At 39.2% G+C, this 5530-nt stretch overlaps 1 non-coding gene across 1 annotated transcript; it reads right to left on the bottom strand.

Moving 5' to 3' along the window:
* Positions 1-329: 329 nt before the first annotated feature.
* Positions 330-401, bottom strand: TRNAA-AGC. The gene has a single exon. It is a non-coding gene; the product is annotated as a tRNA-Ala (tRNA).
* Positions 402-5530: the final 5129 nt, after the last annotated feature.

Genomic DNA, 5530 nt, shown 5'->3' with positions numbered 1-5530 from the left:
AAAAACCTGCAAGAAATTGTCTGAGAGCTTATGTTTTTCTTTTGTTAAATCTTTACATTCTTATCTTTTATTTCCTGCTTTTAAAGTAATAAAACAGAACCAAGGCGAATGGGCGCTTGCAGTTTTGAAATCACGAGCCAAGTCTTTGTCTTTTAGCTCTCCCATCTTTTCCTCTTCGTGCTCACGCAGCCACCCTGAGTCGTGCCAAGCCCGGGGAGTAGAAATGGAACAGCACTAATATTAATGGCAAATCGTTGCGAAATAGGCTTACTTCCTGTCTGAGCAAGGAAAGAGGAATAAAACAATGAAAAAAAAAGCCCCCCAAAACTTGGAGGTGCCGGGGATTGAACCCGGGGCCTCGTGCATGCTAAGCACGCGCTCTACCACTGAGCTACACCCCCTGATGAAGAGGTGTTTTCGGGAATACATTCAAGACCGAACATCACCATTTGCTATATTTTGAAAGTAGCAAGAGGTTAAGGTTCATTCTACCTAATTGGCTATTTCTAAAATCTTAAACTTAGGTCCTGTGTGCCGCTTCGCTGACAGACGAGTAAACTGAATTCTAGACCGAAAGCCTCTATTGGTGGTCCTGGGATCTGGAAAGACTCGTCAGTCGGAGTCACTGTTCTGTCGCTACTAGACGAGCCCGGGATGAAATATTTTCTCTCGTGTCTTCACTCTCTCGTCTCTTTCCACGCAACTTTAAAGGGCTACCAGAAAGCTACAAAAGTATAACGCTGCGGATACAAAAATAAAGACCATATGAGATCCACGCGCGGAGAGAAGACAGGAGGACAAACGCAGAGCGGTTCGCGTCGGTCGCAGCCACCCTCCCTCGGCCTCGGGCTCGAGACCTGGCGAGGCTCGGAGCCGGACCCGCGGAGAGAGGAAGACGCGCCAGCTCCGTTCGCGCCCACTTTCGGCAGAACCCTCTCCCTGGCCGGGAGAACACTGGGAGGACGGTGTGACCGCGGAGTACTCTCGCATCCGAATTAGCAATTCGTGAAGCCCTGGGCTCATCTGGCCTAGTTCACCAACTTCATTCTCTGAGGCTCTGGGCCTCACCCTTCCAGCCCAACACACCGACAGAGCCTCAGCTAACACTGGGGGAGTGGCTTATGTGGGCAGACAGACACGATAAGGGGATGTGATAAATAACAGGATTCTCCAATCCTATTATTCGCCCATCAGAGATTAAAAGGATGTCAATCATAGTTGAATTAAGTTTTTGAAGCTAGTCTGCAGAGGGTCGCATATGAAAAGAATAAATTGAGATTTTTCAGAAAAATATGGATCCTTGGAGCCCTACCGGAAATGATCAAGGTGAGGGGAGAGGCTGGTGAGGGTGTCTGGGCCGCGCGTATGCCTCTTCCCACCCACCACATCATTTTGTAGTACCTATGAAACATTCATGAGAACTGACCACATCTTAAGCTACGAAGAAATCTCAATAAATTCCAAAGATTAGAAATAATGCAAACAGCATTCTCTGACTATGATCATGCGCTAAAACTAGAAATTAAGAAAATAAAAAATAAAAGCCCCTACCACCTGAAAATTTTAAAACACGTTAAAAAATAACTCTTGAGGCAAAAGGGAAATACAAAATTTAATTATATGACTTTTTGAAAACGACGAAAATGCAAACGTACCATATCAGAATCTATGAAAGAAAGCTAAAGCATTCGGAGAGACGCCTGGGAGAGAATGGCCACATGACGATGGAAGCAGAGATAGGAGTGATAGATCTACAAGCCAAGGAAGGCCAAGGACTGCTGGCAAACACCAAAAGCTAACGGTCCCTCCATAGATTTCAAATGGAGCTTGGCACTGCTGACATCTTGATTTCAGGCTTCCGGCCTCCAGAAATGTGAGAGAATAAATTCATGTTGTCTTAAGCCAAACAAACAAACAAACTGAAAAGCTAAAGTATTTATCGTAAGAAAAATTATTCCCTTACATATCTATATCAATAACAATGAAAAATAATATAAATTAATCAAACACTCAGCTCAAGAAGCTAGAAAATGAACAACAAAATAAACCAAAAGAATGCAGAAGGAAAGGTTAATAAAGACAAATCCAGAAAATGAGTTAGGAAAAAGCACAACTAATAAATAAAAAATCTGTATATTTGAAAAGTCAACAAAATAGACAAAGTTCTAGCCAACCTAATCAAGAAAAGAAAAAATAAGCGCAAATATACAAAATTAGAACTAATTGGAGAAAATAACCATCAAAACAGAAGAAGTTTTTTAAAATCATAAGAGAATACATAAAACAACTCAGCAAATGACTGGAAAACTTAGATAGAAGTGGATTTTGTAGATAATTATAACTTACCCAAATTAACCCTCTTAGAGACAGAAGGTCTAACCAGACTGATTGCTCTTGAAAAATAGTTTAACAGGGACACCCCCCAAAAAGGGCACCAAGCGCAAACACTTTCATAAGGAAATTCTATCAAACTGCTAAATATAAAAAAAAATGATGCTACTTAAATTATTCAAAGCATAGAAAAAAGGAAATTTTCCAATTCGTTTTTTATTTCAAAATATTAAAGGGGTACAAATGCTTTTAGTTATGTGGGTTGCTTTTGTAATACTTGAGTCACAGCTATAAGTGTGCCCATCACCCAGATAGTGTTCACTGTACCCATTAGTGAGGTTTTCCTCCAGGGGGGAGGTTTTTCTCCCCCCTCCCCCTTGCTTGATTTCCACTGTTTTACTTCCCTCTGTGCACATATGTGCTCATCAGTTACTTCCAATTTAATAGTGAGTACATGTGGTGTTTATTTTTCCATTCTTTAGATACTTCACTTAGGAGAATGGTCTCCAGTTCCATCCAAATGGTTGCAAAAAGCATTAATTAATTCATCCTTTGTGATGGCTGCATAGTATTCTACAGTATACATATACTCTATTTTGTTAATCCATTCATGAATTGATGGTCACTTGGGTTGATTCCAAGTCTTTACAATTGTGAATTGTGCTGCAATAACCATCTGAGCGCAGAAAAAATATGGAACACTTCACGAATTTGCATGTCATCTTTTTGCAGGGCCATGCTAATCTTCTCTGTATTGTTCTAATTTTAGTATATGTGTTACCAAAGCAAGCACCCAATTCATTTTATAGAGTTGTATAACATTGATCACAAAAACTACAGGCTGATTTCACATATAAAATATATGAAATTTAATGCCCAAATCTTAAATAAAATTAATAGCAAACAAAATCCAATAGCACATTAAAAATGATAATACAGGATGTCCAAGTGGGGTTTATTACAGGTATGTAAAGATCACTCATTATTAGAAAAGGCATTAATATAACCCATCATAATTGGAAATGGAGGTTATTATATTAAGTGAAATAAGCCAGACACAAAAAGACAAAGTTCACATCTTCTCGCTCATATGTGGGAGCTAAAAAAGTTGGGCTTTTTTAGCTCCCACATATGAGCTAAAAAATCGAGTAGAAAGATAAACACCAGAGGCTGGGAAGGGTGGGTAGGCAAAGGGGGATGAAGAGAGGTTCCTCAATGGTTACAAACATACAGTTAGGTAGAAGGTATAAGTTCTAATATTTGATAGAGTAGGGTGACTATAGTTAGCAACAATGTATTATATATTTCAAAGTAGCTAGATGAGAAAATTTGAAATGTTCCCAACATAGAAACGATAAATACTCAAGGTAAGAGATACCCTAAATACCCTGACTTAACTATTACACATTCTATGCATGTAACAAAATTATCACATCTACCCATAAATATATAAAATGTTATGTCTTGGGGGAGAGGGGAGGCAAGGGCAATATACGTAACCTAAACATCTGTACCCCCATAATATGCTGAAATAAAAAAAATGTTATGTCTCAATTAAATTTTAAAAAGAAAGAAAAACTATACATGATTATCTCCATAGATGTAGAAAACTCATTTGACAAAAGTCAAAGTATATTTAATCTGTAGTGGGCTTAATAGGTCCTTCAAAAATTAATGTGTACCCAGAAGCTCAGAATATGACCTTACTTAGAAATAGGGTCTCTGTAATTAGTTAAAATGAGGTCATACGAGATTATGGTGAATCCTGAAAAGGGCCATGTGATGATGATGGAGGCAGAAATTGGAGAGATGCAGCTACAAGCCAAGGACTGTTGCTTGGAGTCACCAGAAACTAAGATAAGGCAAATAAGGATTCTTTTCTGAGACTTCAGAGGAAGCACGGCTCTGCTGACACCTTGGTTTTGGACTTCTGGCCTGCAGAACTGTGAGAGATTAAATTCCTATTATTTTAAGCCGCCTGGTTTGTGGTAATTTGTTGCAGCAGTCCTATGAAACTAATACAAATATGTTAAAATCACTCAATAAAATACAAATTTATGAACACTCCTAAACATGATAAAATATATTTATACTTCAGCTCCAAAATAAGCATTTTTTAGTTAGTTGGGAAACACTAGAGGCTCTGCTACTAAAGACAGGAACAAAATAAAATTACTCACTTTTTCCACTGATACTTAATATCAGGTTGGAGACAGTTGTCAAAGCAATTAACAAGGAAATGCAGTTAAAGTCATAAGAATTGAAAAGAAGCAGGGAAAACTATGTTATGAGTTAGTGTTGTGATTATATATCTGAAAAACTCAAAAGAATAAATGAAAAAGCTACTATAAAACAATACAGGCCGGGCGCCGTGGCTCACGTCTGTAATCCTAGCTCTCTGGGAGGCCGAGGCGGGCGGATTGTTTGAGCTCGGGAGTTCGAAACCAGCCTGAGCAAGAGCGAGACCCCGTCTCTACTAAAAATAGAAAGAAATTAATTGGACAACTAAAAATATGTAGAAAAAATTAGCCAGGCATGGTGGCGCATGCCTGTAGTCCCAGCTACTTGGGAGGCTGAGGCAGGAGGATCGCTTGAGCCCAGGAGTTGGAGGTTGCTGTGAGCCAGGCTGATGCCACGGCACTCTAGCTCTGGCAACACAGTGAGACTCTGTCTCAAAAAAAAAAAAAAAAATACAAGATTTTTATAAAGTGGCAGGTTATAAAAATACACACAGACTAGGTGTGGTGGCTCATGCCTATAATCCCAGCAGTTTGGAAGGCTGAAGTGGGAGGATCCCTTGAGCCAGGAGTTCGAGACCAGTCTCAGCAACATAGCGAGACCCTGTTTCTAAAAAAATAAAAAAAAAAAGAAAGGAAGGAAGGAAGGAAGGAAGGAAGGAAGGAAGGAAGGAAGGAAGGAAGGAAGGAGACCAGTCTGAGCAACGTAGCAAGACCCTCTCTCTTAAAAAAATAAAATAAAAAAGACAGAAAGGAAGGAAGGAAGAAAGAAAGAAAGAAAATTAGCACGGTGCTTGTCATCCTTGCACAGGGACCATGCTAATCTCTGTATCATTCCAATTTTAGTATATATGCTGCTGAAATGAGCAATGAAGCCTCCTTTAAAGGGTATTAATCCATTCAAAAGAGCAAAAGTCCTCATAATTGAATCATTTTGCCAAAGTCCCACCTCTTTTTAAAAT

The sequence above is a fragment of the Propithecus coquereli genome, unplaced genomic scaffold (assembly GCF_000956105.1).
Source record: "Propithecus coquereli isolate 6110/MARCELLA unplaced genomic scaffold, Pcoq_1.0 Scaffold240, whole genome shotgun sequence".
NCBI classification, from domain to species: domain Eukaryota; kingdom Metazoa; phylum Chordata; class Mammalia; order Primates; family Indriidae; genus Propithecus; species Propithecus coquereli.
This window is presented reverse-complemented; position numbering and strand designations above follow the sequence as displayed.